The sequence below is a fragment of the Pongo abelii genome, chromosome X, assembly GCF_028885655.2.
Source record: "Pongo abelii isolate AG06213 chromosome X, NHGRI_mPonAbe1-v2.0_pri, whole genome shotgun sequence".
Taxonomy (NCBI): domain Eukaryota; kingdom Metazoa; phylum Chordata; class Mammalia; order Primates; family Hominidae; genus Pongo; species Pongo abelii.
This window is the reverse complement of record NC_072008.2, coordinates 53,657,799-53,680,574: the sequence shown is the minus strand read 5'-3', so window position 1 is coordinate 53,680,574 and position 22,776 is coordinate 53,657,799.

Sequence of the window (22,776 nt, the reverse complement as noted above, 5' to 3'; positions counted from 1 at the left end):
CCTTTTATCTGTTTACTTCGGGTTTAATTTCCTCTTTGTATCATAGTTTCTTAGTGTACAAGCTGAGGTCATTGGTTTGAGACCACTCCTTTCTAATATAAGAATTTAGGCTGGGCACAGTGGCTCACACCTGTAATCCCAGTGCTTTGGGAGGCCAAGGTGGGAAGATTGCTTGACCCTGGGAGTTTAAGATTAGCCTGGGCAACATAGTGAGACACTGTCTCTACAAAAAAAAAAAAAAAATAGCCAGGTGTTGTGGTGCATGCCTATGGTTCCAGTTACTTGGGAGGCTGAGGTGGGAGGGTCGCTTGAGCCCAGGAAGTCGAGGCTACAGTGAGCTGTGATCTCGCCACTGCACTCCAGCCTGAGCAACAGAGTGAGACTCTGTCTCAAAAAATAATAATCATAATTTAATGCTATAAATTCTTTTCTAAGCACTCCAACTTTGTTTTTCCTTCATTCCATAAATTTTGGTACGTTGTGTTTTCATTTTAATACAGTTCAAAATACTTTCTGATTTCTTCTTTGACCCATAATATGCTGGTTATTGATTTATTGCCTCTCAACTTCAAATTCAACTTTCTGTCTGCTCTGTGAAAATGGAGCATATTTTTACTACTTTTCCTTTGCCAGCTGCCACTGAAGCTTTCTCAGAGGGTGCTGGAGAGATATTGCAAAAGGAAAAGGGGCTTCCTTCCTGATTCCTGTGCTCACTTGGCAGGCTCCTGCTGCCTGGCTTTTTTTAACTCCTCCAGTGCTCACAGCCTTTCCAGTGCCTGGTTCCTACAGTGCATGGTGGCCAATAGCACCCAGTGACCAGCAGCTTTCCCCTTCCTCCAGCACTCACTCTCAGGAGTTTTGTAGCAGAGTGCCTCTGGATCCCACAGCACTCACAGCTTCCCCAGTGCCGGGCTCCTACAGTAGACAGATACCAGCAGCACTCAGCAGCGAACAGCTTTCCATAGCACCATAGCTAACAGATTTCCAGAGGGTAGATTTCCAACAACTTCCATCAGTGCAGCACCACAATGAACTTCTCTACCATTCAGTAACTACAGCCATGGTTTTTCCAACAAGCTCTGGATCTCAACCTCATCGGTGTTCTGTCTCAGCCTAGGGATGGTGACTACGCCTTATATCTGTTATTCCTGTATTCTTAGAGATCTTCTTACATCTTAGTAGCCAATCCCTTGTTATTCTAAATCCCTGTTATAGGTTTTTTTTTTTTTTCCACCCAACTACACCAGAACAGAGGTAATTTTTCTTTTAATTTTTTTTTTTTTTTTAGACAGGGTCTCAGTCTGTCACACAGGCTGGAGTGCAGTGGTACGATCATAGCTCAGTGCAGCCGCAACCTCCTCAACTCAAGTGATCCTCCTGCCTCAGCCTCCCAAGTAGCTGGAACTATAGGCATGCATCACCATGCCCGGCCATTGTTGTTTATTTTTTATAGAGATGGGGTTTTGCCTTGTTGCCCAGGCTGGTTTCAAACTCCTGAGCTCAAGTGATCCACCTGCCTCAGCCTCTCAAAGTGCTGAGATTACAGGTGTGAGCCACCATGCCCAGCCCAGGGGTAAATTCTTATATTAAACTTTCTCTGCTCAAATTCCTGTGTCATTCTGTCTCCTAACTGGACTAAGACTGATACAGAATTGTTGCCAGGAACGGTCCCAGGAAATGTACCTGGAGAGATTGGACTTGGGGATTGGTTTGTTCATGCTCTGGGCTTGAGCATAGTGCTGAACTCTTTGCCAATGAGAAATGGATGCTAATAATCCCTGGCATGTAGAGGCATCACAATTAATTAACCTAGGGTTGATTGTGATGAAGTGCCAACTGAAGCACATGCCTTGGGAGCCCAAATGGCTGCCGCACTTGACCATCATGACAGCAATCGTGACTATAAGGACTGTGTTGTGGGATGGATTGTTCTGAATGCACTTGTGCACTTACAAAGAGAAAATGATGGTCCAGGCATGGTGGCTTACGCCTGTAATCCCAGCACTTTGGGAGGCTGAGGCGGGCGGATCACAAGGTCAGGAGATCAAGACCATCCTGGCTAACATGGTGAAACCCCGTCTCTACTAAAAATACAAAAAATTAGCCAGGCATGGTGGCGGGTGCCTGTAGTCCCAGCTACTCGGGAGGCTGAGGCAGGAGAACCGCTTAAACCCAGGAGGTGGAGCTTGCAGTGAGCAGAGATCCCGCCACTGCACTCCAGCCTGGGCGACAGAGCGAGACTCCGTCTCAAAAAAAAAAAAAAAAGAGAAAATGATGGCCAGACACAGTAACTCACGCCTGTGATACCAACAACACTTTGGGAGGCCGAGGCGGGTGGATCACAAGGTCAGGAGTTCAAGACCAGCCTGGACAAGATGGTGAAACCCCGTCTCTAATAAAAATACAAAAATTAGCCTGGCATGGTGGCAGGCACTTGTAATCCCAGCTACTCGGGAGGCTGAGGCAGAATCGCTTGAATTCGGGTGGCAGAGGTTGCAGTGAGCCAAGATCGCACCACTGCACTCCAGCCTGAGCGATAGAGTGAGACTCCGTCTCAAACAAACAAAAAAAAAAAAAAAAAAGAAAAGAACAAGCCGGGGTCCATTGACTTCTCAGCTCAAGTCACAGTCTGAGAACCAGAGAACTTTCATGATGCATAATGGGCTGATACTACTGACAATCAAACACAACATTTAATTGTGCAGTGCAAGTTGAACTCACAGTCTTGACAAGTCTCTCATGTGAAAGATAAAGAATGGGATCCTGAAACTTGGATCTGGAGGGGCATCTGTTTGGTCTCAGATGAAACTGACAATCTCGAACTACCAAGTCACTCTGAGTCTCCCGTACTAATGGAAATAGCTTGTCCTTCAGTGTTTGTTTCAGTATCTGAGACTAGCCTTTCTCTCCTTGAAAACACTGAGATAAACTGACCTGGGGAGGATGCCTTGAAAGGGAATGCCCATTCTCCCCTCTTCCTGCCACAACCACCCCCTATTGCCACAAGACCAATAATTAAGGTCAAATCTCAGCATGGTCCAGGGGAACAAGTGCACTCTATGAACAAGGAGGAAGCAGCTTATACACCAAAAGCATTGTAAGATTGCTAATATATATTGACAGAAATATAGGGAATATATATGCAGAAGTGGTTTCCAAGGTTATTAGACAAAGGAGAGCAAAATATAATACTAGATAGGGCAGAATTCATTGAGATAAGTACACTTATTAGAGACTCTGTATTTAAAGTGTCAGCTTATGCAGCTGGAGGTAGCTTTTGGTTGATTGCCTGAAACTTGGACTCAATTATGGCCCTACAGTTAATTAAGTTGAGAAGCCTGAGCTGCCCTGGTATGATATGGGAAAGGGAATCCAAAGGCTTAAGGGGATAGGAATGTTGGAGATTTATTATGTTCGACTTGCCCACAACTCCTAACTATGTTCCATGAAAACGGTTGAAAGACCCTCCCTTCACCAAGGCATTGAGAAATCCATTACTGAGAAAAATACCTGCATCCTGGAAAGCTCTGTTGTTACTCTTCTTTGTAGGCAAGGTATGACTGTAAGGGATGGGCTCCCTGGTTTCAATGGGGTTCATGGAATACCAAAGTAACAGAGGTCAAGTGGCAGCGTTTAACTGCCAAATACAGCACCGTGGATGTTCAGGCACATTGACCACCATTTCCCTGGGCATGAAACAGATGGATACCCTACCAGAATATTGTTCAGTCTACATGACAGAAAAAGTTATAGATCTAGTAGCCAAAAATCTGACTCAAGTCACCACAGTGGAGAGTCAGCCTGTCACTCAGTGTCCAGACTGAAGTCAATTCACAGATCCAGAGCCCCTCTTTTTTTTTTTTTTTTTAGACAGAGTCTTGCCTTGTTGCCCATGCTGGAGTACAATGGCGCGATCTCGGCTCACTGCAAGCTCCGCCTCCCGGGTTCATGCCATTCTCCTGCCTCAGCCTCCCGAGTACCTGGGACTACAGGCACCCGCCACCACGCCCGGCTAATTTTTTGTATTTTTAGTAGAGTCAGGGTTTCACTGTGTTAGCCAGGATGGTCTCAATCTCCTGACCTCGTGATCCACCTGCCTCACCCTCCCAAAGTGCTGGGATTACAGGTGTGAGTCACTGCGCCCGGCAAACCCTTCTTTTTTCAAAAAAATATTTTATTTTATAGTTTTTAGAGATGGGGTCTCGCTGTGTTGCCTAGGCTGGTCCCAAACTCCTGGACTTAAGCGATTCTCCTGCCTCAGCCTCCCAAAGTGCTGGGATTACAGGTGTGAGCCACTGAGACTGGTCTAGAGCCCCTTTATTGAAGGGGCAGCCAGGTCCTCTTGAGGGAGAAGCCTGCACCATTGCCACGCATACATACTGTAAATCTTCCTCCAAGCCTTCCTGAAAGGGACCTGTGGCCATTTACTAGAGTGACTGTACATTGGGGAAAAGGAAATGCCTAGAACTTTTGAGAATTACTAGATACTGGTTCTGAATTGACACTAATTCCTGGGGACCCACAATGCCACTGTGGTCCATCAAAGCAGGGGCTTTAGGGTGGTCAGGTAATAGTCTTAGCTCAGGTTTGATTCACATTGGGCCCAGTTGGTCCAGTGGCCCACCTTATAGTTATTTTCCCACTTCCTGAATTTATCATTGGAATAAACATACTTAGAAACTGGCATAACTGGATGAGCGTGGTGGCTCACACCTATAATCTCAGCACTTTGGGAGGCTGAGGTGGGAAGATAGCTTGAGCCCAGGAGTTCAAGACCAGCCTGGGTAACACAGCAAGACCCCATCTCTACAAAAAAATTGTAAAAATTAGCTGGGTGTGGTGGCACGTGCCTGTGGTCCCAGCTACTCAGGAGGCTGAGGTGGGAGGGTCACTTGGGCCCAGGAGGTTGAGGCTGCAGTGAGCTGCGATCGTGCCACTGCACTCTAGCCTGGGTGACAGAGAGACTCTGTCCTCCCGCTCCCAAAAAAAGAAACTGGCATAACCCCCACATCAGCTTGCTGATCCATGGGGTGAGGGCCATTACAGTAAGAACGGCAAAGCCAAAGCCCCTGGAACATCCACTCCTTTGAAAGCTAGTAAACCAGAAGCAATAATGCATACTGAGGGGAATGCAGAGATCAATGGCACCAGAAAAGACTTGAAAGAAGTAGGGGTGGTGACACCTATCACATCTCCATTTAACTCACCAGTTTGACTGGTGCAAAAGTTAGATGAATCTTGGAGAATGACTGCAGACAATCATAAACTTAATTGGATGGCGACTTCACTTGTAGCTCCTGTCCCAGATATAGTATATTTACTGGAACAACTCAACACACCCCCTGGCGCTTGGTATGCAGGTACTGGCCTGACTGATGACCTTTTCTCTGCACCAATTTTCAAAGACTACCAGAAACCATTTGCTTTTACCTGGCAAGAACAAGAGCATAACTTTACGGTGTTGCCTCAGGGCTGTGTCAATTCTGCTCTCTGCCATGATATAGTCAGCAGAGATATTGCTCATCTTGATACTCAGTTAAACATCACACTGGGCCACTACACTGATGACACGTAGATTGGATCTGGTGAGCAGAAAGGAGCAAATAGTTTAGACGTCTTATTAAGAATGAAAGGGGGCCAGGTGCAGTGGCTCATGCCTGTAATCCCAGCACTTTGGGAGGCCGAGGCAGATCACTTGAGGTCAGGAATTTTAGACCAGCCTGGCCAGTATGGTGAAACCCCATTTCTACTAAAAATACAAAAATTAGCCGGGCGTGGTGGCACGTGCCTGTAATCCCAGCTACTGGGGAGACTGAGGCAGGAGAATTGCTTGAACCCCAGAGGCAGAGGTTGCAGTGAGCCAAGATCACACCACTGCACTCCAGCCTGGGTGAAGAAGCAAGACTCTGTCTCAAAAAAATAAAATAAAATAAAATAAAATAAAAAAGAATGAAAGGGCTGGGCACAGTAGCTCATACCTGTAATCCCAGCAGTTTGGGAGGTCGAGGTGGGAGGATTGCTTGAGTCCAGGGCTTCAAGACAGGTCTGGGCAACACAGTGAGACCTTGTCTCTACAAAAAACAAAAACAAGGCCAGGTGTGGTGGCTCACGCTTGTAATCCCAGCACTTTGGGAGGCTGAGGTGGGCGGATCACGAGGTCAGGAGATTGAGACCATCCTGGCTGACACGGTGAAACCCCGTCTCTACTAAGAATACAAAAAATTAGCCAGGCGTGGTGGCGGGCGCCTGTAGTCCTAGCTACTCAGGAGGCTGAGGCAGGAGAATGGCGTGAACCCAGGAGGCAGAGCTTGCAGTGAGCCGAGACTGCGCCACTGCACTCCAGCCTGGACAACAGAGCGAGACTCTGTCACAAACAAACAAACAAACAAAAACAAAAAAAATTAGTCAGGCATAGTGCACATGCTTGTAGCTCCAACTACTCAGGAGGCTGAGGTGGGAAGACTGCTTGAGCCCGGGAGGTGGAGGCTGCAGTAAGCTGTTCTCGTACCACTGCACTCCATCCTGAGCAACAGAGCAAGACTTTGTCTCAAAAAATATATATATATGTAAATGGTGGACTTTGAGTGAAACAGATTGCCCTCTATAATTTGGGTGAGCCACATCCAATCAGTTGAAGGTCATAATAGAACAAAGACTGACCTCCACCAAGCAAGAAGAAATTCTGCCAGCAGGAGGCCTTTGAACTTAAACTGTATCATCAGCTCTTCCTTGGGACTCCAGGCTGCCAGCCTACCCTGCAGAGTTTGGACTTGAAAAAATGCCAGCTTCCATAATCACATGAGCCAATTCCTTAAAATAAATCCCTCTCTAAATATATACACATTCTATTGGTTCTGTTTCTCTGAAGAACCCTGCCTGATACAGTTGGGTATAAACCTCACAAAAATTCAGGGGCCTGCCACCTCAATGAAGTTTCTAAGAGTTAAATAGTCTGGAGTATGTCAAAAGATTTCCTCCAAGGTGAAAGACAAGTTGCTATACCTCACACCTCCTATCACAAACAAAAAGTTACAACCCTTGGTAGGCCTCTGTGTTTTGGAGGCAACTTTTTTTTTTTTTTTTTTTGAGACAGGGTCTCACTCTGTCACACAGGCTGGAGTGCAGTGGCATGATCATGGCTCACTGCAAACTCCGTCACCTGGGCTCAAGCAATCCTCCCGCCTCAGCCTCCCAAGTAGCTGGAACTACAGGTGAATGCTACCACACCTGGCTAACTTTTTTATTTTTTATTTTTTGTAGAGATGGGGTTTTGCCATGTTTCCCAGGCTGGTCTCGAACTGCTGGGTTCAAGAGATCTGCCGACCTCAGCTTCCCAAACTGCTGTAATTGCAGGCATAAGCTACCACACCCAGCCTTGGAGGCAACATTTGGGTGTGCTACTTCATTTTTTTTTTTTTTGAGATGGAGTCTTGCTCTGTTGCCCAGGCTGGAGTGTGATGGCGCGATCTCGGCTCACTGCAACCTCCACCTCCTGGGTTCAAGCAATTCTCCTGCCTCAGCCTCCCGAGTAGCTGGGATTACCGGCACCCGCCACCACACCTGGCTAATTTTTGTATTTTAGCAGAGACGGAGTTTCACCATGTTGGCCAGGCTAGTCTTGAACTCCTGACCTCAAGTGATCCACCCACCTCAGCCTCCCAAAGTGCTGGAATTACAGGTTTGAGCCACCATGCCCGGCCTGAGTGTGCTACTTCAAACCCATCTATAGAATCACCCAAGGTTCCCAGTTTTGAATAGAACCAGACAAGAGAAAGCTCTGCAATTCAGACTGCAATACAACCTGCTCTTCCACTTGACCCAGCAGATCCCATGAAGTGTCTGTGACAAATAAGAATATTGTATGGAGTTTCTAGCAAGCACCAATGAGAGAATCACAGGGTAAGCCTCTAGGACTTTAGAGCAAGTATGTGCTCTCTTTCGCAGAAAACTATTCCCTGCGAAACAGCTCTGGCTTACTGCTGGGCCTTGGCAGAGACTGAAACACCTAACCATGAGATATTAGGTGACCATACAGCCTGAGACTCTCATCATGAACTGGTGTCTTCTTTGACGCACATAGCCATAAGCTTAGGCATGCATAGCAGCAATCTATTATTGGATGAAAATGGTACATAAAAGACTAAGTTGAGCAGGTCCAGAAGGTACAAGTAAGTTGCATGAGCAGGTAATTCAGACTCTTTTGACACCAACTCCTGTTGCTTTGCCTCCTCTCCTTCAATCCATGCCTATGATATCACAGAGTGTTCCTATGACCAGTTGACTGAAGAAGGAAAACTGAAGCCTACCTTATATATGGATCTGCATGTTATACTGGTACCATCCAAAAGTAGACAGATGCAGCACTACAGCTGTACTCAGGGGTGACTGGATGACAATGGTGAAGGAAGATCCTCTCCAGTGGGCAGAACATTGAACAGTATGCTTAGTTGTCCACTATGTGTGGAGTAAGAGATAGTCAGAAGTATAGATCTACACTGACATGTAGTTAGGGACTTGAAAAGAACAGGATTGAAAGACTGGCGACAAGGAAGTCTGGGGAAGAGAAATGTGACCAGCCTTCTCTGAATGGGGACAGACTGTGAAGATATTTGAGTCCTATGTGAATGCCCACCAAAAGGCATACATTGCATAGGAGACTGTTATGAATCCAGGGGACAAAATTATGTGGTCTGTTGATATGCATCAGCCTCTTTCACCAGCCACTCCGGTATTTGCTCAATGGGCAATAGGCCATGGGCAGGGACAGAGACTATGCCTGGGCTCAACAACATGGACTTCCCCTTACCAAGGGTGGCATGGTTGCTGAGTGCCTAATCTGCCAACAGCATTGACCAAAATTGAGTCCCTGATATGGCACTATTCCCTGTGGGGACAAGCCAACAACCTGGTGACAGGTTGATTACATTGGAAGTCTTCCATCATGGAGGGGGACAGAGATTCAGTCTCACAGAAACAGATGTATTTTCTGGATATAGTTTTCCCTACTCTGTCCATAATCCTTATGCCAGAACTACCATCTGTAGACTCTTCTGCACAGCTTTGCTTCTGGTTCACAGCAAAGTAAGTGCAGCAACGGACTCATGCCTATGGAATTAACTGGTCTTACCACATACCACATCATGTTAGAGCAGCTGGCCTACTTGAAGGGTGAAATGGCTTACTGAAACTTGGTTTTGATGCCAGTTGGGAAATAACATCTTGAAACGATGGTATACTATTTTTTGGAATGTAATATATACTTTGAGCTAGAGACTATTATACAGCACTATCTCTCCCATCGCCAGAATAAATGGGTCCTGAAACCAAGGGGTAGAAGTAGGAGTAGCTCCTCTCATTATTACAACTAATAACCTACTCACAGAATTTTTGCTTCCTGTCTCAGCAATTTTGAGCTTTGCTAGTTTGGAGATCTTAGTCCTCAAAGGGAGACTGTTTCTTCCAGGGGACACAACAATAATTCCAGTGAATTGGAAAGTGAAAAATGTGGGACATTTTGGGCTCCTTATGCCAATGAAACCACAAGCCAAAAAAGGGGGTGAGGTAAGACTTAATTTACTGGCTCTAGTGATTGATCCTAATTACCAAGTGGAAGTTGAGCTGTTGCTACACAAGGGAGGCAAAGAGGACCATGTTTGCAACCCAGAGAATTATCTGGGGTGCCTCTTAGTACTTCCATGCCTAATAGTAAAGTTTTGTTATTGTTGTTGTTTGTTTTGTTTTTTGTTTTGAGACGGAGCCTTACTCTGTCACCCAGGCTGGAGTACAGTGGCACGATCTTGGCTCACTGCAACCTCCGTCTCCCGGGTTCAAGCGATTATCCTGCCTCAGGCTCCTGAGTAGCTGGGACTACAGGCGCATGCCACCACGCCTGGCTAATTTCTGTATTTTTAGTAGAAACGGGGTTTTGCCATGTTGGTCTCAAACTCTTGACCTTAGGTGATCTGCCTGCCTTGGTCTCTCAAAGTGCTGGGATTACAGGTGTGAGCCACCGTGCCTGGCCCCCATAGTAAAGATTAATGGTTAAACTCCATTAAAAGGTTAAACTCCAGTAACTCAACAGGCAGGATGATCAATTACTCAGACCCTTCCAGAATGAAAGTTTGGGTGACTCCTTCAGGTAGAAAAGAGCATCTGAGGTTCTGAATGAAGGCAGGGGAAATACAGAATGGATAATAACAGAAGGAAGCCATAGATGTCAATTACAGCCTTGAGATCAATTACAGAAATGAGTACTATATTACCTTTCCTCATTTGCTTTCTGCTTGTTATATGTATGTGTTTATTTGCATAATCTAGCCATGTTCTTTTTCTCTTTTTCCCATTTTTATTTTATATACAAGAAGTTGGAAGTTAATTTTACAATTTACTCTTTAGGTACTAGGATATCAGCGGGACCATGGCTGAATTTGAGGAGTAATTAATACAGACAGAGATGTGTCTTCTCATTTGGGTGAAAGGATAACAACTTCCTCTCTTGTAAGAAGGATAGCTATATCTTGTTGGGTAGGAGTAAAGTTGTGTTATTCTCTTTTTTTTTGGGACAGAGTATTGCACTGTCACCCAGGCTGGAGTGCAATGGCGGGATCATAGCTCACTATAACCTCAAACTCCTGGCCTTCAATGATCCTCCCACCTCGCCCAAGTTGTTTTGTTGTAGAAGAATTCAAATATGTGCACATGAAAGCCAAGAAGTCAAAGGGGTGGACTGTACCGCTTACCAATTTTTACCTCTCAGCTTCAAATTCACTCTTCATGCCTGCTCTGTGAAAACAGATCTGGTCCCTTTACATGTTTCCTTTGCCACCTGGCACTGAAGCTTTGCCAGTAGAGGGCACTGGAGAGACATTTCAAGAAGGAAAAAGGTTTTGCTTCCCGGTGCTGGAGTGTCCACTTTGCAGGTTACTGCAGTGTCTGCAGCTTTCTATAGCAACAGGGTCCTACAACTTATCCAGTGCCTGGTTCCCACAGTGCGTGGTGACCATCAGCACCCAATAGCCAGCAGCCTCCCGCTGGAATTCCCCATCAGATGGGTTAGTAGCAGTTTGCCTCTGGCTCCTGAAGGACTCACAGCTTCTCCATTTTCCAGCTTTTGTGGTGCAGGGCAGCCAACAGCACCCAGTAGCCAGCAACATCCCCTGGCACTCTCCCTCAGGTAGTTTTGTGGCAGAGTGCCTCCAGCAAGATACCTCCCCATGAACAGCTTTCACTGGCACTCTAGATGGTGGATTTCTGGCAAGTTCCAGCAAGCAGATTTCCAGCAAATTCTGCCATTCAACAAGTCACAGCCGTATTCTCTCCATCAAGGACTGATCTCAACCTTGAACTAAGGTGGGTGCAGGGACAACAGGGAAGGGTCTTCCTTGGGTGCTCAATTTCAGTCATACTCATGCTTTCCTATGCCTTTTTTTTTTTTTTTTTAAGAGAGAGACAGGGTCTCACTCTGTCACCCAGCCTGGAGTACAGCAGAGCTGTAATCACAGCTCACTGCAGCCTCAAACTCCTGGGCTCACATGATCCTCCTGCCTCAGCCTCCCGAGTAGCTAGGACTACAGGCACATGCCACCATTCTCCGCTCCTATACCTTCTTGAATGTATGGAATATATTTATAACAGCTGTTTTCACGTCCTTTGTCTACTCATTCTATCATCTGGGTCATTTCTGGGTCATGTTCTGTGGATTATTTTTCCCTTCATTATGGGTTGTATTTTCCTGTTTCTTTGCATGCTTGATAATTTTTTATTGGGCGTCAGATGTAAATATTGAAACGGGAAAAGTTCCCTATCCCCCTAGCAGGGTGTGAGAGGGGGGTGTGGCTCGCTTCTTTGGTGTACCACTGCTCAAACCTCTAGGGGGAGCATGCAGATGGGCAGGTTGTGGGGCTCCAGCCCCACGGCAGTGTCTAGGAGTGAATGTTTACAGCTGAAGCCCCAGTGGGCATGTGTTACAGCGTGCTCTTTTAGTTTTGCTGTCTGTAGGCAGTTTGTGTTAATCAGCTCAATTAGACCCTTTGCCTTATCCCAAGGACAGAGGGCTTTCTGTATCCCAGGGTTCTTGCCTTGGTGTACTGGAAGAACCGGATCACATGTGGGCTTGGAGAATGAGTGCAAGGTTTTTTATTGAGTGGTGGTAGCTGTCAGCAAGGTGGATGGGGAGGCCAGAAGGGGGATAGAGTGGGAAGGTGGTTTTCTCCTGGAGTTGGGCCGCCCAGCGGCCAGACTCTCCTCCAACCCCCGGCCAAACTCCGTGTCATTCCACCAGTCGATGGCCTGCCGGCATCTGCCGGTGCGTTGGTGTGCTCTTCTGCAGGTGTGCTCTTTTTGATGTCCAGCTGTTTGTGTCTGTGCCCCCTAGGGTCTCGGGGTTTTTATAGGCACAGGATGGGGGTGTGGCAGGCCAGGGTGGTCTTGGGAAATGCAACATTTGGGCATAAAACCAGAAATGCCTGTTCTTACCTAGGTCCATGGGCACAACCCCAGGGTGGACCCCTAGCCAGGGACCCACCCTTCTCTACCCAGCACTTCCCTGCCCCACTCCCATATCAATATTACCTTATTGGGTGCTGACTTTTTTGTACTTAAAAATTTTTTTGTTTTGTTTTTGGCCAGGCACAGTGGTTCATGCCTGTAATCCCTGCACTTTGGGAGGCTACTAAGGGGGCTGAGGCAGGAGAATAGCTTGAACCTGGGAGGTGGAGGTTGCAGTGAGCCGAGATCATGCCACTCCAGCCTGGGCGACAGAGTGAGACCCTATCTAAAAAAAAAAAAAAAATTTGTTTTGGTCCAAGACACAATCAATTTGATCTTTTTGAGGCTTGTTTTTAAGGTTTTTTGTTGTTTGTTTTTTTCTTTGAGACAGGGTCTCACTCTGTCACCCAGGCTGGAGTGCAGCGTTGTGATCATGGCTCACTGCAGCCTTGTGATCATGGCTCACTGCAGCCTTAACCTCCTGGGCTCAAGCGACCCTCCCATCTCAGCCCCCTGTGAGCTTAGTAGCTGGGACTACAGGCGTGTGCTACCACACCTGGCTAATTTTTGTAATTTTGTACAGACAGGGTTTCACTATGTTGCCCAGGCTGGTCTCAAACTCCTGGGCTCAAGTGATCCACCTGACTTGGCCTCCCAAAGTGCTGGGATTATAGGCATGAGCCACCGCACTTGGTCTGCTTTTAAGGTTTTTTTAGGCAGGACCTGCATAGCCTTTAGTCTAAAGCTAGTTTGGTACTGAGGCAATACCGTCCTGAGCTTTCTACTCAATGTCTTATGTGTTAGGAGGTTTCTCCACTCAGGCTAGTGTGGAGATAAAGTATTCCTGGCTCTGAGGATTATTATTCCTCCTGATCCTTTGCAATGGCCTTTCCCTACGAGGCAGGAGAATAGGGTCTGGAAGCAGGGAACCTAAGGCCGATTCACTTGACTTCCTAGAACTAAATCAAAAGGAAAACCCCAACTTCCCAGGCCCAAGTAACAAAAAGATCAGAGGCTACTCCCTTTGCAACCTACCCCCTTCTTCTGCATCACAGATGAGAAAGGAAAGTACCTTTGATTGGTCTCCTCCCACAACCAATCAGACTGGTTGTGGGCCTAGTCTTCATTTGCATAGGGGTGTAACTTTGTAACTTCACTTCAGCCTGTGATTGGGCCCCTCCTATAATCAACCAGACGTTTGCATAGGGTGTAACTTTGTAACTTCACTTCAGCTTCTGATTGGTCACCTTCCATGACCAATCAGACTGATTGTGGGCCACTATTCCATTTACATAGTGTAAATCAAGTAACCAATGGGAAACCTCTAGAGGGTATTTAAATCCCCGAAAATTCTGTAACCAGTGCTCTTGAGCCGCCTGCTCCAGCTTGCTCCCACTCTGTGGAGTGTACTTTCGTTTCAATAAATCTTTGCTTTTGTTGCTTCATTCTTTTTTTTTCTTTTCTTTTTTTTCCTGAGACAGAGTCTTGCTCTGTCACCCAGGCTGGAATGCAGTGGTGCAATCTCGGCTCACTGCAACCTCTGCTTCCCAGGTTCAAGCAAGTCTCCTGCCTCAGCCTCCCGAGTAGCTGGGATTACAGGCACCCACCACCATGCCCGGCTAGTTTTTCTATTTTTAGTAGAGATGGGGTTTCACCGTGTTGGCCAAGCTGGTCTCGAACTCCTGACCTTGTGATCCACCTGCCTTGACCTCCCAAAGTGTTGAGATTACAGGTGTGAGCCACCGCACCCAGCCTGCTTCATTCTTTTGTGGCTTCATTCTTTCGTTGCTTTGTGCGTTTTGTCCAATTCTTTGTGCAAAACGCCAAGAACCTGGATGACTCCACTTTGTTCGAAATGCCCAATTCTTTCTTCAAAATGCCAACACCCTCCACTGGTAACACCTGGACTTCAGATAGTTTCCTCATATATGTGTGCTGATCAGAATTCAGCTGAAGGCTTGAAAGGAACCCCCTATAGATCTCCAGAGCTTTCTCTCTGTGTGCAGCGCTCTCCTCTATGGTACTCTATGCTTCCCTGTGAATTCTGGCTGCTGTCACTGCCAGAAACTCATTTAACTATGTCTTCTAAACTCAGAGAGGCCACAAGGCTCTTTTTCAGTCCTCCTCACCGCCCCGGCCCCCCAACCTGGAAACTCTCTCCAGGCCATCATATGGTTCACTCAGTTGTTTCTCTTCTCTCATGGGATCATGGTCCCATGCTTCCTGTTGTCTAATGTCTGGAAACCTTTGTTTCACATATTTTACCTGGTTTCTTAGTTGTTTAAGGCAGGGGAGTAAATTCAGTCCCTGTTACTCCATCATGGCTGGAAATGTAAGTCTTCGAATGCCCTTTTATGACCCATATCCTGAGACTTTGCCTTCTGGAACTCACACTCAGTCATCAGCAGAATCTATTAGTCTAGAGCTGAAGGATACTTCTCTGAAGGTTGAGCTCACCTTCTTGCTCCAATGGGAACATGAATGGGTCTTCCTTGACAATACTGCATCACTCTCAAGCAGTGGCCAGTTTTCTCTTCCACAGCTCTCATCACAGTGATTCCAGAGGCATAAGTGTCCTCCATGCACTTCATGCACTCCTCCCAGACCATGGTCCCTCTCTCCTCAGGAACCCTCCCACCCCCAGCTCCTCTGAGGCACAAGCATTAGACTCCACAGCCTTCTACTCATCTTCATCACAGTCATCTACCAAGCCCCTCATCACTCCCCTTTGGTTTATCCCTGGCTCACTGTCACTCTCTCCAATACCTCTCTTGTCCAGAACTCTTGGTGATTTCAAAATACATATTGATAGTGGATTAAGGCCAGGCATGGGTGACTCACACCTGTAATCCCAGAACTTTGGGAGGCTAAGGCAGGAGGATTGCTTGAGTCCAGGAGTTCAAGACCAGCCTGGGCAACATAGCAAGACCTTATCTCTATTTTTTAAAAAAATAAAGAATAAAGGCTACTCTGGGCACACTGCCTGTGGGGTAGCCCTGCTTCGCAAGGAGCAGTTATTAAAAAAAAAAAAAAAAAGTAGGAGATTAAAAATCCACAGTCTGGCGGGTGCGGCGGTTCACGCCTATAATCCCAGCACTTTGGGAGGCTGAGGCAGGTGGATCACTTGAGCCCAGGAGTTTGAGACCAGCCTGGGAAACATGGCAAAACCCCATCTGTACTAAAAATACAAAAAGTATCCAGGCGTCGTAGCATGCACCTGTAATCCTGGCTACTCAGGAGGTTGAGGCATGAGAATCATTTGAATCCAGGAGGTGAAAGTTGCAGTGAGCTGAGATCGCACCACTGCACTTCAGCCTGGGCAACAGAGATAGACTCAGTCTCAGAAAAAAAAATCCAGAGTCTAACCCTGGTCTCTTTGTTCTGTGAGCTCTTCTCCACTGATACTGTGCCCACTCCACTTCAGCCACGCACACCACTGTTGTACCATTGACCTTGTGGTTAACAATAGCTGCAGCCTCTCCATAACCTCAGTTTCAAAGTTTTCACTTGTTGACCACTACCTCTTCAACTTCCAGTTCACCTCCCCATTGTATGAGTTGGGATTCTCCAGAAACAGAAACAATAACTTGTAAAGATATATACATGTCCATATATGGGGGGAGATCTATTATAAGCAAGTGGCTCATACAATCATCAAAGCTGAGAAGTCCCAAGATCTGGAGGGTGAGTTGGCAAACTGGAAACCCAAGAGAGCTGATGGTGTATTCAGTCCAAGTCTGAAGGCCTGAAACCCAGGAGAACCAATGGTGTAGTTCCAGCTTAAAGACCAGCAGGCTTGAGACCCAGGAAGAATCAATGTTTCAGTTTGAGTCCAAAGGCAGGAAAAAGCGAATGTCCCAGTTAGAAAACAGTCAGGCAGAATTCTGTCTTTCTCCTGGCGGGCGGGGGTGGGGGGGGGTCAGCCTTTTTGTTCTATTCAGGCCTTCAACTGATTGGATGTTGCTACCCCACATTAGAGCCAGCAATCTTCTTTACTCAGTCTACTGATTTAACTGTTAATCTCATCCAAAAACATCCTCACAGACACGTTCTGAATCACGTCTGACCAAGTATCTAGGCATCCTGCAGCCTAGACAAGTCGACACATAGAATTAACCATCACAAATCCATCTCTTGCCAACGCGACACCCACACACATCCCTTTAAACCATACTTAATCTCCAGTAAAGACAATAACAAGGTCATAATTCCACCTGACACGATGCAACTATCCTGTGCACAGTTGAAAAATCCATTAACCCCTTCTCCAAAAGATGTGAAGTCCTTGAGTGACATTTATTCTTTTCCTTGATAGTGTGTAACTTAAATACTATGATGTAAAGTTAATACATCTTAAATTACATGATATAAGAATAAGAGAGGGGGCCGGGCACGGTAGCTCATGCCTATAATTCCAGTACTTTGAGAGGCCCAGGCAGGTGGATCACCTGAGGTCAACCTGCCTCTTGGGTTCAAGCGATTCTCCTGCCTCAGCCTCCCAAGTAGCTGGGATTACAGGCACCCACCACCACGGCTGGCTAATTTTGTATTTTTAGTAGAGACAGGGTTTCACCATGTTGGCCAGGCTGGTCTTGAACTCCTGACCTCAAGTGATCCACCTGACTCAGTCTCCCTAAGTGCTTTAAGTGCTGGGATTACAGGCGTGAGCCACTGTGCCCAGCCAAAAAGAATTTTTTAGTAAGGAAGAAATACTCATGCCAATTACCATCTTCATTTCTGTAACCAGTCATGTGGTCATAGCTGGTGTTCATAACTACCTTCTTCCACTAGCCATTCCATACTCCCTTTGCCTTCAGCAAGCACCTCAGCTGGCTGTGGTTCTTACCTGGTGGGGTGACCCAAATCTTCATTCCTGAAGGGTCTGGGCCATTTATAGTCCTGCCTGGATTGGGTTGTAGTTTTTCATTGACCTTAATCACAGGGAATGGTAATATTCAGAGATGCCCTAAGGGATCGCCTGCATTCCAGAATACTCTTCCTTCCCTCCATTATGAAGTAGTAGTCCAATGTCCCCTTGGTAGGCAGGATTGATCACCCCAGCCAGCATAATAACTCCTTTCTTTGCCTGTTGGTTCAAAGACACGAGGAGGCTGGGTGTAGTGGCTCACGCCTAAAATCCCAACACTTTGGGAGGCTGAGGTGGGCAGACCACCTGAGGTCAGGAGTTCGAGATCAGCCTGGCCAACATGGTGAAACCCCGTCTCAACTAAAAATATAAAAATTAGCCGGGCATGGTGGTACATGCCTGTAGTGCCAGCTACTTGGGAGGCTGAGGCAGGAGAATTGCTTGAACCTGGGAGGCGGAGGTTGCAGTGAGCCGAGATTGTGCCACTACGCTGCAGCCTGGGCAATAGAGCGTCTCAAAAAAAAAAAAAGAAAAAGAAAGAAAGAAAGAAAAGGAAAAACAAAGACACAAGGAGCCCAAAGTAGCCACAGACTTAACTTCTAGTTCAATGGAATCATTGTTGTGTCTCCTGGTGGAAGCCTTCCCTCCTCTGGGATTACCACCTCTAGGCCAGCAGAGGATAAAGTCATAACAACAAGAAGCACCTTGTGGCCCAGTCAAAATGACAAATAAAATTAGCCATCACACCCTTCGACCCCATTAGGATCTACAATTTATTGATCTTACTACCTTTTCAGTGTTTCACACCTCTCTCATGTCCTCACTTCCCTCTTTACCCAGCTTAAATTCTAGAGTCCATAATTGTGGTTCCTCTTTTTTTATTGTTCCTCTCTTCATTTAACCTAACAGGCAAAACTACAGCTTAGCTTCTTTTTCTGGAGTGCAGTGGTGCAATCATGGCTCACCACAACCTTGAACTCCTGGTCTCAAGTGATCCTCCACCTCAGCTTCCCAAGTAGCTGAGACTACAGGCATGCACCACCATGCCCTGTTAACATATATATGCTAATATATATATATGCTGTATATATATATTAGAGACAGAGTCTCACCATGATGCCCAAGATGGTCTTGAAGTCCTGACCTCAAGCGATCCTCCTGCCCTGGCCTCCCAACGTGCTGGGATTACAGGCATGAGCCACTGCCCAGCTTCCAACTTAGTTTCTAAAGAAACCCTGGATCTAGCAGTGATCACCAATGGTTGCCACAGCCCCAAAAGAAACACTGTGTATCACTGATGTGCATGACTATATTCCCTTCTACAGTACAGTGTGTTTTGGGATAACTTATTTAGCCAGGTCTGGGTGCATGTGAGCCCTGTCTGCATGCCCTTTTGCTTCTCAGTACCTCTGCTTGTGTGTGTGTATCTATGAGGCTGCATCTGCACAGGTCTGTTTGGTATCACTGTATGTCAGCCTGTGTGTGGCTCTGCCCATGTCTATGCTAATGGGCTATGTGTCTCTATATGGCAGGTAGGTATCAGTGTGACTTGTGTCTCTTTGTGAGTGACTGATGGTTACTGTACTGGGTATCTCTGAGTGACTGTGCCTGTATATGTCTCTGTTTGCTGCTGCCATATGTCAAAGTGTGTGTGTGTTTGTGTCTGTGCTTGTGTGCTATGGATTTGTGTGTGTGTGTGTGTGTGAGAGAGAGAGAGAGAGAGAGAGAGGGTATTGTATGGTCACTGTATGTAGGTACCTGGGTGACTCAGAGGCTGTGCCTGTGCTGGCTTCTGTCTATGCATCTGTGCCTCTGACTGAAGACAGAGAGAGAGAGAGCTGGCAAGAACACCTTGATCTAGAATCTTCTCCCCACCTACTGCCATAAGCCAAGACTGCCATCTTGCAGCCTCAGGCATGTGCCACAGGAGTCAGGTGACCCACTAGGTGAGAGGTACCTGCCACCTACACCCATGGCTCTCCTCAAAAGCAGGGCTTCCAGGGAGGGAGGGAAGGAAGGAAGGAGGAGGGAGGGAGAGAGATAAGTGAGGTGGCCCCTTAGGGCTCTCCCAAGGGTTCAGGAAGACCTTACTCTACCTTTCCACCATCCCCTCTCCAGTTCCAACCCTGACTTTCCCAGCCCTCAAGGCATAACTCTATAGTGGCCCCACTCCAGCAGTCACCCAAATGCCATAAACCCATACCTACCTCCTGTGCCCAAGGCCTTTCCTGCCATCACCTGCACCTGCCCCACTTCAGGACAGCCTCTCTCCTCCCTCCTTTCCCCTTCACCTTGCTCCCCCAGCACTACCAGATTGGGCCAAACTGGAGTGTGTGCCTGGCAAAATCTGAGCCCCAAGTATTTCTGCCCTTATTGGAACTTTGTTACTAGCCAAGTTCATTCCCATCTCAGGACCTTTACACTGTCCCTGCCTAGAACACCCATCCCCCAGACTGATGCACAGCTGGCTCCTTCAGCTCAAGGTTCCAGTCTCAGGTCATGTGTCACCTCACTGAGGCCTTCCCTGTTCACCACTGGTGAGTGCCCACCCAACTCAGTCTGCTCTACCTCACCTCCCTGCTTCATTTTCTTCAGGGCATTACTCACTACCTAACACCGTCACTAATGCCCCCACCAGAATGACAGCTCTCTGAGAGCAGAGATTTATGTCTGTTCTGTTCACTGTGGTGTCCCCAGAACCCAGGACAGGACACTCAATAAGGAATTGGTTGGATGAGTTAAAAGATCTCCCAGTATTAGATGCAGACTCCAATCTCCCCTCATCCCCGGCTGTTGATCTCACCATCCATAGCTCTAAGGAAGGTAGAATGGACTGGACTGAAGGTGAAGTCACAGGACCGGTGAGGTCAAAGGCACCGAGCCAGCCTGCACCTGGCAGTTCCCACACCAGGCACCCTCCCCGCGACCACCCCCAGCTCTTAGGGACCTTACACGGGGCAGGGAGGGGCTGGTTAGGGATGTTGCCCTAACTATGCCTGCTCAGGTCAGCAATATGGAGATGCTGTTTAGCTGAGAGGAGCCTTTGCTGGCCTGGGGTGAGGACCAGGCCCAGAGTCCCTCCAGAGAGGGTTCTCCTGCTTCCCCCACCCAACACAGACCTGAAAGTGGCAGGAATGGAGGGACTTCCACCAGAGTTTCAGATGCCCACCATGGCCCTGGGGTAAACAATCATATTCACTTATGGTTTATCTTTCCTGTGTTTCTTTTTGCAAAAATAAGCAGATATATGTCTATATTCTCATTTCTTCTTCACTACCACAGACTTTCTCTCTTCTCTTCTCTTTCACAGGATCTCACTCTGTCACCCTGGCTGAGTGGAGTGGTGTGATCATGGCTCACTACAGCCTCAACCTACTGGGCTCAAGCAATCCTCCCACCTCAGCCTCGCAAGTAGCTGAGACTATAAGGTGTGCACCACCATCCAGGCTAATTTTTAATTTTTTTTTTGTAGAGACGAAGTTTTGCTATATTTGCCCAGGCTGGTCTCGAACTCCTGGTCTCAAGCAATCCTCCTGCTTCAGCCTGCCAAAGTGCTGGGATTAGAGACATGAGTCACTGTGCCCAGCCTAGCACTTTTTTTTTTTTAATCTTCTTTTTATTCCTTTTTATCATTCCTTTCTTTCTTTCATTTTTTTTTTTTTTTTTTTTTGAGACGGAGTCTAGCTCTGTCGCCCAGGCTGGAGTGCAATGGCACGATCTCGGCTCACTGCAACCTCCGCCTCCCGGGTTCAAGCAATTCTCCTGCCTCAGCCTCCTGAGTAGCTGGGATTACAGGCACCTGCTACCACGCCTGGCTAATTTTTGTATATTTTAGTAGAGATGGGGCTTCACCGTGTTGGCCAGGCTGGCCTTGAACTCCTGACCTCGTGATCTGCCCCAGCACTTTCTTTTCAAAACCCAATTGACTAAATGACCAATTCACCAAATCATCAAATCTCCTAGAATCCAAATGACAAAAGCTAACTTGCTACAAAATCGATGTGCTGAATTCTTGAGGATTTGAGGAAATGTTGAGTTTCCCTTTCAAATTTTGAGTTTCTTTCCCAGGTGGTACTAAACACATTCAACCAAGTCTACGTTAATTCACTGCAGCTGTTTGGCAGCCAGAGGCAGCATGGTTGACGTGGTCTATTGATGATTGAGCATCCAGGGGCAGATCCTGGGCAGCAGGGTGGCCTAGAGCCAGGGTGGGGCTGGAGGTCAGGAAGTGAAGATGAGCAGTGGCAATGTCCATCTGAAAGTGGAGCAAAAATTTTCCAAGCTACTGAGAGCCATGAACTGAACCCCACCCCAAGAAAAGGCTCTAGTAAATTTTCATGCTCTTGGATTGGACAATGGATTCCTAGCTATGACACCGAAAGTACAGACAACAACAACAACAACAACAACAACAAAAACAGATAAATTGGACTTCATCAAAATTGAAAACTTTTGTGTATCAGACGACAGTATTAAGAAAGTGAAAAGACAACCTATAGAATAGGAGGACGTATTTGTAAATCATATATCTGACAAGGGTCATGTATCCAGAATATATAAGGAACTCTTACAACTCAATGACAAAAACAAAAACAACCTGATTTTTTTAATGAGCAAAGGACTTGAATGGATATTTCTCCAAAGAAGATATACAAATGGCTAAGAAGCACATGAAAAGATGCTCAACATCACTAGTCAGTAGGGCAATGCAAATCAAAACCACAATGAGATACCACTTCATCACCACTTGGATGGCTATAATCAGCAAAACAGAAAATAAGTGTTGGCAAGGATGTGGAGAAACTGGGACCCTCATACATTGCTGGTGGGAATACAAAATGGTTCAGCCACTGTGGAAATAGTTGGGCAGTTCCTCTAAAAGGTAACCATAGAGGCCGGGCGCGATGGCTCACGCCTGTAATTCTAGCACTTTGGGAGGCCGAGGCGGGCGGATCACGAGGTCAGGAGATCAAGACCATCCTGGCTAACATGGTGAAACCCCGTCTCTACTAAAAATACAAAAAATTAGCCGGGCGTGGTGGCATGTGCCTGTAGTCCCAGCTACTCGGGAGGCTGAGGCAGGAGAATCGCCTGAACACGGGAGGCGGAGGTTGCAGTGAGCCGAGATCACACCACTGCACTCCAGCCTGGGCGACACAGCGAGACTCCATTTCAAAAAAAAAATAAAGAGAATCATCATATTGTAGCAGGATGAGCCGCATACAAAACTCCTCAGACACCGGATTAAAGAAGGAAGAGGTTTTTATTTGGCCGGGAGCGTCGGCAGACTCGCGTCTTAAGAGCCGAGCTCCCCGAAAAAGAAATTCATAGCCCTTTTAAGGGCTTACAACTCTAAGGGGTCCACGTAAAAGGGTCATGATAGATCAAGTAAGCGTGAGGAACGTGACTGGGGACTACATACA